The following is a 9,204-nucleotide window of genomic DNA, read 5'->3' as shown; positions in this document are numbered from 1 at the left end:
CTAAAGATCTCGGAACATCGTCAATACTGTGAATTTTCTGAACTAATGAAAGTCTGGGATGTTTTGGGAACATTCGTAAACTTAAAGATCAGGAAAAGTTTGGAAAATTTCAATGAACTTCTCAAACAACTTAAATTACATCTGATTTTTTTTTCATTTTGAATTAACTGTAGGGATGTTAAAAGAACTGTACAAACTCAAGAAATTATTTGAGAAGTTCAGGAACCCTAATCTAAACCATTCATAACCTTTGGACAGTTTTGGAACCTCTAGAGCTCCCGGAACGGTATGGTGTCTCGACTAAGCTGACTAATTTTTAACTTTGAGCACTCCAAACATCTTGGGGGTCCGAACGTGGCAGGAGTTTGGGCGTTAGAGAGTTTGGATACCGAAATTCCAGAAGTTTCAGGATTACCGAGTATCAAATTATGTTCGTATTAACCAGTGCGGACTGTTTCATTGATTGCAGGAGTTCCATGAGAACTTGAAGAGTCGGAACTTAAGTTACAGAAATTTGTTAAGGTGCTTACCATTCCAGAAATTGCTGGAGTTTTCTGGATTCATTGCTTGAAACTCTGGTATGATTGGAGTTCCTTATAGGTTAATTGGGGTGTTCAAAGGATTCATACTAGACTAGCTGAATAGCCCCGTTGTCGCTTGGGAAATTTTTATGCATTAATATGTTAAATAAATATTCACTCCCCTCCCAGTCGGTAAAGGCGCAGCTACAAAGCAAGACTATTCTGAAGGTGGCTGGGTTCAATTCCCGGTCCGGTCTAGGATTTTTTCGGGTTGGAAAATTTCTCGACTTCCCTGGGCATCGAAGTATGATTGGACTTGCCACACAATTATACCAATACAAAAATGGTACAGGCATCGAAAGCTCTCAATTAATAATTGTGGAAGTGCATCTAGAACACTAAGTTGAGAGCACGCAATAAGCTAATATGCGATATGCAATAAGCTTGAAATGCGAAGAAAAAGAAGAAGAACTATTCACTCACTCACTCACTTATCATTTACTTACTTCTCACCCATATACTTCTCATTAATCAATTTTTTACTCATCTGTTTCTCTCTCATCCACTTCTCACCCATCCAGTTCTCACCTATCCAGATATCATCGATCCAGTTCTCACCTATCTCGTTCTCATCTATCCAGTTCTCACCCATCCACTATTCACCCATCTATTTCTCATGTATTCACTTCTCACCTATCTAGCTCTCATGCATCCACTATTTACCCATCTATTTCTCATCCATCCACTTCACGCCCATCTACTTCTCACCCATCCACTTTTCACCTATCCACTTCCTAACTAACAATTTTAGCTGCAGATTGGCTTATAGAGGCAAAAATTTGTTTATACAGTCAATTTTTGCCTGTATAAGCTAAAATTGTTTGTTGGGTGCTGACCCATTAATTTCTTATCCATTCACTTCTTACTCACCTAGATCTCATACATCCACTATTCACTAACTACTTCGTTAACCAGCCCACGGCTGAAAGTCTCTCTTATAATGGAAAAAATATTTACTTCTCACCCATGCACTTTTCATCCATCCATTTCACACCCATCCATTTCTCACCCATCCACTTCTCACCCATCCACTTAACACCCGTCCATTTTTCACTCATGTACTTCTCACCTATTCCGTTCTCACCCATCCAGTTCTCACCCATTCACTATTCACCCATTCAATTCTCATGTATTCACTTCTCACCTATCTAGTTCACATATTTACCCATCCACTTCTTACCCATCCACTATTCATCCATCCACTTCTCACCCATCCACTTCTCACCCATTCACTTCTCACCCATCCACTTCTCATCGATCCACTTCTCACTTCTTCATATACAAACTTCAAATGGTTTGTGCATAGTCAGTTGTTTTCCAAACAAGCTCAAATTTTGGGAGGCTAACTTATTACCCGATTTGGAACCGTTTAAGCACTGGGGAGAAATTTTTCATCAATCTAATGTCCATGCTCTTTATTAATTGTGTTGTTACTTATTTGCCCTCTCTGTACAGTTTCGATTGTCTTATTTGCTTTATTTGTCATCGCTTGTCCTATTCATCATATCTGTCTTTTCTGTCTGATCTGTCTGTTAGGTCTCTTCTCTCTGTCTATATTTGTCCTGCCTCTTTTATCTACCCTATAGAGCAGTGCACGGTCCCTAACCTCACTTTTTGGTTCCAATGATTTTGTCTCTGAGTAAAAGAGATGGCAACGAATGGGAGCCAAAACAAACCACCCAAAACTGTCAAAATTTACGGGTGAGAGAGGAGTGCAGCAAATCTTCGTGCACTGACCTATTTGCCTTACCTAAACTGCCTGTCATGTCAGTTTGGTATGTCCTTGGGATAATGTTTACAATTTTTGTAAGCTAATCAGATCAGCTGGCATAAATCACGTTAATGTTGGACAGAACTGAAAATAGTAGGAACAAGTTACGAATATTTTAAATACCCCTAAATCAAACAGAAAAGTAACTTCCTCTCATTCCTTTTAATTCCAATTAAGTAACTTACCAAACAAACCAAAACAAAAAATTATTCACTCTTTCAGTTAATAAGCTGTTTGCAACTGTTGACCCAATTTTCATGGGTTCTTCATTAAATGAAGCCCAACCTGTTTCAACGAGGGCTCCCAACTATCATCACCTGAGTGCTAAAATCCCGCATTAAATAATTTAAGCCATTCCACTCCCCCATTAGAAATGGAAAAACTACCCTTCACCAACTGTTCCCCTATCCCCCCCCTCCCAAGCTAGCGCCTAATTACAACCACTTCCAAAGGATCAACATATTTTAAAACAAATGTATTCATCCATTCGAGTGTAAATCCCCGTCTCCCACCCCCCTCAGAAACGATGCTCCTTTTTCACCGAGCTCCAAACTGCTTGTTGTGTAAATGAGCAGTATTTGTATAGCGCTCCAACGCTCGCCACACAATCGACTAACACTCTCCAACCCTGTTTTCAAATTCGAAGCAAAATGAAACCAATTAGAAAACTAAAACCCACTCCGTTACTGTTTTATAGCGAAAATGTTTTCCACGCTCTCTGCTACAGCACCTACCGCCCCCCCCTCGATAGTCAGGAGCAATTTAGCTGGTTTTCAGAGCTGCTAAGCTCGCGTGCCAAGTGAGCCCCTCCTTACAATATGTTGTGAAATGTGTGTGTGCGTTTGTGTTCATACTTTAGCCACTTACACACTTCAGTCGAGGGCCGAGGGCAGGCAGGCTGTCATGATTGATGGGGAAATGCTCTTTCGCTGGCCGTCAGGTCCTGGGAAGTAAGTTCTGAGAGTGCAGTTCTGTTAATTTTTTCCATCAACTCCACCCTAGGATGTGGAAATATGTTGATTAGAAAACGGAATGGCGCATTTTCTGCTTTTAATTCCTTATAATTACACTGAAATGACTCAATCGGCTCAGCACTAAGGGAATAATGGGAGTTATTAAATGCTATCGTTGGTAGAACTGACACGTGGCGATGGAAGTGGTGGATTTTTGAATGCAGAAGAAACTTGTTTGTTATTATTCATTCAATCTTCGACGATTTCGCACAGACTAATCTTAACCAATCCTATTTAATCTTAACCTATTTTTAAAACAGAGCCTAGTAATATTAAAATCGAAGACGTCACAAACAGCATTAAAAGCTCTAAGGCAGGAACTTAGCCCTGTGACTGGGAATGACGATAAGGATAGAGTACCGTAATTGGCGATGAGGTGCGGTGAGCAAAACTTCCTGTAGAAGCTCTGGACAGTCGGTGTTGTTCAGCAGGATGTCGACTACAACCAATTGTTGCAATTTCAGCCGTCTCATCACGTCTCATGCGTCTCATCATTATCACGCATACGGTACAGTCAAGCACAGAAGATTTTAAGGTAATCAGCAGCTTTCCAGAGGGTATTCGCAGGCATAGGTCGTTGATGAAGAGGATCTCCAAAGCAACACTACCCTGCGGTACGCCAGATGGTATGTTGAACGTACTGGATCGTGACGAATTCACTTGCACAAATGCCTTTCGACCCGTTAGATATGACATTATCCAGTCTACAATCCAATCCGGAAAACCCAAAAAGTATCAACTTCTCGAGTGTCGAACGCTTTCGAAAAGTTGGTTTCGCCGTTCGATCTCATGGAACAGTACGTTGGTGTAGATTAGTAAGTTAGTTGTTATAGACCGGTGTGGTATGAATCCGTGCTGATACTCAGAGATTATCGGCTTCGCTGCATTAAGCACGACATTATGCACTAGAGTTTCGAGAACCTATCCCAAACAACAAAGAATCGAAATCCCACGGTAATTTACTACATTATTCAAGCTGCCTAATTTGTGAACAGGAATCATAGAAGCGGTTTTCCATAAACATGGGAACGTTTTTTGTTCTAACGAATAGTTGAATAGTAGCGTCAAATGAACTACTAGAGGTGCAGCGCAGTTCTTCACTAATAAAGGTCGTCAGACTATCGACTCCGGCGCCTTTCGAGGTGTCTAATATCACCAACGCATTTAGCGCTTCACAAGAAAAACTGAAGATTGGATGGTGGATACCATAAGATGGCACGTATTGGAAACAAGGTTCTGCATTTTCGCAACAAAGAAAAGAAAATGAACTCTCCGCCGAATCGCTTCATTTCGAGCAAAATCATTTTCGTGTAAGTCATTGTGTTTCTTCAGTGTTCACTCGGCTGTCGACAGAAGCAGACCACTCTCGATGTGTGTTACGCGATCGTCTGTTTACTCGGCAGCAACAGTTGTGTGGTCCTCTTCATTGTTCTTCATCAGCAGTTCTTTCGGTCGATGCGTCGTGGACTTTGGAAAGCAACCGTTTCGTGATGAGTGTGTGAGTGCTGACCACGTTTGCGTCCATTGCTGCAATGGAAGCGCTCTGTCCCCGGTTGGTGATACTGCCATTCAATGAAACCACTGGAAGCGGAACCCATTCTGTTGGAGGAGGCTTATTTGATAGTGGAAGATAAAATGTTTATTGTGTTGTACCTTTTGACTATAGATTTCAGATATTTTGTATAGTGAACAAGAATCCTCGGCTCTGTAAAGCTAATTCGGTTGAGCCTGATGAAATAAATTAATGAAAAAAAATTGTGTTTCATGGTATCGAGTCACGAGTAACATTCCTTCTGTCAAGCATAGCTTCGCTTGTTTCGTTCTTCAAGTGCATCAGTTCATTTCATTCGAAGCACAGACTTGTTTCAATTGACGCAATGAATGACTCGAAAACTGCTTCCTCCGTTTTTCCTACTCTCACTTCGGTTCGGGGCTCATTCGACTTGTCAAATGGCGGCTATCGGGCTCGGGGAAAGTCTCAAATACCCTAAGATATGGATATTTTCGGAACGGGGTGGACGGGGTGGACGTGCCGAAAATCGATACACGAAGTCTTGTTGGAATCCAAGATAATGGTCATTGGTTTTTAGAAGTGTGAAATATCCTAAGATATGGGTATTTTTGGAACGGACGTGACGCCTAGATGCCAAAAATCGTTATCCGACGCCATTTTAAAATCCAATACTAAATGTGTGAAAAATCTTAAGACCTGGGTATTTTCGAACCCGGGATGACACGTAAATGCTGCAAATCGATATTCAACGCCATTTGTAGGGTTTTGACGCTTCTTTTGAAATTGGAAGCAACTATCTTTAATTTCAAGATGGCTTCGGACATCAGTTTTCTGCCTCTAGATGTCACCCCGATTACAAAAATACCCACATTGATTGGTATTTGAGAATATTTCATACTTTTTCTGAACCAAAGCCGCCAACTTAGGTTTTAAAATGGCGCCCAGCATCGGTTTCTGGCTTTTAGACTTTACGGGGATATCGAAAATACTCACATTGATGGGTATTTGACAGTATTTCCCACTTTTTTTTTAAATCCAGAAGTCACCATCTTGGATTTAAAAATGGCGTCTGACATCGATTTGTGGCACCTTCGTGTCATCCCCGTTCTGAAAATACCCATATTTTATGGTATTTGAAACATTTCCTCAATTCGGAAGCCCCAGTCTTGGATTTCAAATGGCGTCGGATATCGATATCCGTATATATGGGTATTTGATAGAACTTCTCACTTTTTCTGAAACTGGAAACCGCCATCTTGGATTTCAAAATGGCATCGCATAGTAATTTTCGATCTCTAGACGTCATATCCATATTGATTGGTTCGCAGTATCGTTTCCCACTTTCAGTGAAATCGGAAACTGCCATATTGGATTTCAAAATGTCGTCGGATATAGATTTCCGGCTTCTAGACGTCACCCTGATTGAAAAAATACCCTATATATGGGTATTTGACATTGTTTTTACCACTTTTACTGAAGTCGGAAGCCACCATCTTGGATTTCAAAATGGCGTCGGACATTGATTTCCGGCCTCTAGACGCCATCCCGATTCGAAAAATACCTATATTGATACGTATTTGACAGTATTTCCACTTTTTTAAAACTGTAAGCCACCATCTTGGATTCAAAAATGGCGTCGCATATCGATTTTAAATCTCTAGACGTCACCCCGATTCCAAAAATATCCATATTAATGGGATCGCACCAGCATTTTCCACTTTCTCTGAAATCTGAAACTGCCGTCTTGGATTTCAAAATGTCATCGGATATCGATTTCCGGTCCCTAGACGTCACCTCGATTAAAAAAATCTCCTATTTATGGGTATTTGATAGCATTTCCTACTTTTTCTTATATCGGAAGCCACCATCTCGGATTTCAAAGTGGCGTCGGAAATTAATTTCCGGCCTCTAGACGACGTCAGGGGAAACATGTCAGAAGGCTTTAGCTCGAAACGTAAACAATGACTTGGATCGTCGGTTTCTTACGAATGACAACACACCCGAGCAAAGTCCAGCATCAAAATGACAGCCAATTGAAATCAAGTTTTGATAACAACATCAAACTGAAATCCTAATTTGATTTCAGTTAATGCAATTGACAAATTTTGTTTTCATTTTGCTGTACATTTGCTCTTCAAAAATATGTTGTTGCGGATTTGTTTTCATTGCCTTAGCATAACATTAAATTGAATACTTGTTTTGTTATCAACAGGAAAAATGGATAGCAAATTTGGTTTTCAGTTTGCTCTCACTGATAGCAGAAATAGTTTTCTATGTGATGTCACTGGAAGATATGTTTGCTCTCAATGTTGATATTTTAACCGTTAAAACGACCAAAACGACAACAACCTGAGTAATCATTATCAGCGAAATCACAACATCAAATTTAGATTTCAATTTGATCTCAGACTTTGCTCGGGCACTCACTCAAACCAACTAAATCATCTGACAGAAAAAAATTTGTTCTATGGGCTGGTGTAGTCAGATTCCGATTCAAAGACATTGTTTACGTTTCGAGTTATACCCTTCTGACATGTTTCCCCTGACATGCCGATTTAAAAAAAAAATATGGGTATTTGACAGTATTATCTGCTTTTTCATAAATCGGAAGCCACCACCTTGGATTTCAAATATCGTCTGATATCGATTTCCAGCCTCTAGACGTCACCCCGATTCCAAAAATACCCATATTGATGGGTAAACAAACCATCCGATAAATTTGATATCCATGTGATCCACAGATCTATTCGCATGCATGAACAGAGTGAGCGATCAACAAAAGTCAGAAAAACTGCGCGTATTTGGATCGAACAGCTTTGCTTCAATACGAAAGTAAGTTCATTTGACTATGAAAGACGAAATGATCACAAGTCAAGCCAAAACAAACAGCATGAACATTGAACGAAAGTGGTTTTGTTGATGTTGAAGGGGATCTGCTCGAAGAGAAGACAGAATGAGTTTCAATTGAAAGTGTTGGTTGGCAGCTTCGTCGTCGCTTGACGATTTTTGATTTAAAGTGACTTTGTTGGGCCCTGATTGGAAACATCCCGGGTGTGGTTCAGGAGAAGTCGAACAGAACACACATCGTCAGCCATGCTGGCCATGGAATCACCGTAGATAACTGTTGTGTTCTCGAAGAGAAGGAAACTAGTTTTAGGTTTAAGAGCTAATTACTTGACTCCTCGGTGGTTAGAACTAAACTCCAAAATATTTTCAGTTTGTTACTTTCGTACCATGGCTACAAATCAGGGCCTACCAGGCAACATATTATTCTGATGTGTACGCCGATGGTAAATCTACCTTTTTTTTCAAAAGAGATCGTAGGGTGCCAGCCAAGCTGGAAGTCTACGGGTTCTTTCTTCACGCTGTTGAACTGATTTTTGAATATTCACACTGTTAGCAGGAACAACAGATTCATCATCCATCATTACATCATCGGGCTCGTCTTCATCAGGAATCAGTTTATCATCTGGAATTGGTTCTTCTATCAGCACTGCTGGGACCAACGGTTTCGGAGCTTGTAGGTGGAACTCGTCAACTAGCAAGGCCAAGGGAAGTTGATTGCGTGGATTTGGAGATTGATCGGCATCATTTTCATCCGGATATCGTTGTTTTAGCTGGTTGGTGTGTGCTCGAATCAAGCGTCCATGTTCGAGCAAAACAGTGTAGTTCACTTTACCCTTGCGCTGGATTACTTGTCCTGGAATCCAATCGATTGTGTTATCTTCTTGCTTCCAACTTGATTGGCGTTGACCTGTTGAAGGGCTCCAATCTGCTGCTGGTGGTTGTCGATCAGTTCCGTCAACCGGATAATTGCTTGCTTCAGATCGTTGTCGGACATTATTGATTTCGTAGTGATTTGAGGGCTTCAACGGTCCTTAAGTTTATTTTCAGCTCTTCGATGATGGAACATTTTTAAATTAATATTATAATGATTCACTTTTATCAGCCTTCGTTCAGGAAAATACAAATACATTGTAATGCATGATTACAATTGCATGAAAACTGTTAACTGTCCAAATAACCTTGATTTTTGTGACTATTGATTCTTTATTAAAGCTTACCAATATTTAAAAAAAAGCATTCCATATTGCGTTAAACCATTCCATGGTGCATAATAAAGAGTTTGTTCAATTCCAATAAAATATCAAAAATTATAATTAAAAAATGTACTGCGGTTAACTTAAATTGAACTTATGTGTATTTTGTAATACTTGTTTATTTTACATTCATTATATTTTATATATTGCATGACTAGTAAATTATTTTTATTTCACATATTTAAAATCTCATTATATCATTATAACTATAATTTTCATTTACAGA

The sequence above is a fragment of the Ochlerotatus camptorhynchus genome, unplaced genomic scaffold, assembly GCF_037179485.1.
Source record: "Ochlerotatus camptorhynchus isolate MF236.1 unplaced genomic scaffold, CSIRO-AGI_Acam_v1.1 ptg000268l, whole genome shotgun sequence".
Lineage (NCBI taxonomy): Eukaryota > Metazoa > Arthropoda > Insecta > Diptera > Culicidae > Ochlerotatus > Ochlerotatus camptorhynchus.
This window is presented reverse-complemented; position numbering follows the sequence as displayed.